The following is a 1,292-nucleotide window of genomic DNA, read 5'->3' on the forward strand; positions in this document are numbered from 1 at the left end:
GAGAATATATTTGATGCAAATCGAAAATTTAAAAAAAAATTGAAATAAAATAAAACTTAGAAGATATTTTTAAAACTTTGGTCAAACTTTGAGAACAAAAAATATACTTTACCCTTATAAATTTTAATTAAGTTCTCACAAACTACTTCTTGTTGAAAAATATAAAATATTTTTGGAATATTTATTTTTGTATTTGATGTATGATAAATTATGAAATATCCTTCTAAAACCAAATATTTTAAAATTATTACATTTTTTAAAGAAATAATAACTAATAAATTTTAATTACAAATTTTTATCAAATATAAAACTTTAATAATAAACTTTTAAACTGTAAGATCTAATAAAAAATTTGCTGAAATTACAAAATACTAGTAAAATAGTTAAACCAAAAATTATCCTCTTTTTTTTTTGGTAAAAAACCCAAAATTATCTAATAACACATGTTTGAGCCATCAAATTCATCTATGATTTCTCACATGATAATAATTAACTGTCATCACCATGGGCAATGTTCGAAGTATATGGGGCCGATTGACTTTTTTTTCTTTTCTTCTTCAAATGAGCTTTACGTGCAAATTGTGAGCAGCCTTATTCTGATTTTTGACACACTACTGGCTTGTCCTTGTAGTAGTAAATAACGAGTACTATACAAGGCATTGTCCTTCTTTGTCTTCTTTTTTTCTCATTTATTTCAATTAGCCATCCTTGGAAGAACTAATTAAAATATATCAACCTATATATATATGAGCAAAAATTAGAACGGATAACTAATTAAGCAAAAATAGAACAGATAATTAAGTAAATATAAATTAAGTTAAGCTTCTATATATAAATTGTACCTAATTAACTTCCGGGTTATGACTACTGACTAGTATGCTGTACTTGTAGCATAGTGGTGACAGCATCTTAAAGATGATTACTGATTCAAAAAAGAAGAGTAAATTTGGACAGATCTTTTGAACCATATATATGTATACAATTCCGAAAGAGACTCTCCAGTCTTGAAGGTAAAATGTTTCACTTCAAAGTTTAGGTCAGATTTACATCACACTAAAACATGCATGTTTCTAAATCGTTCTTTATTATTTTCTAAATCTTCTTCTTCTTTTAAAATATTTTTATACAAAGAATTGATTTTAATAAGTCTATATCAAATTTAAGACTATTTCGCACCAATATTTATATTAAAGTTAGATGTTTATAATTTAACAAAATTGATAAGTAAGTCTTTAAATTTTTTTTAATTGAATCTTTATACTATTTTTAATTTTATAATTAAATTTTTATCA

This window comes from Arachis duranensis, chromosome 1, assembly GCF_000817695.3.
Source record: "Arachis duranensis cultivar V14167 chromosome 1, aradu.V14167.gnm2.J7QH, whole genome shotgun sequence".
Lineage (NCBI taxonomy): Eukaryota > Viridiplantae > Streptophyta > Magnoliopsida > Fabales > Fabaceae > Arachis > Arachis duranensis.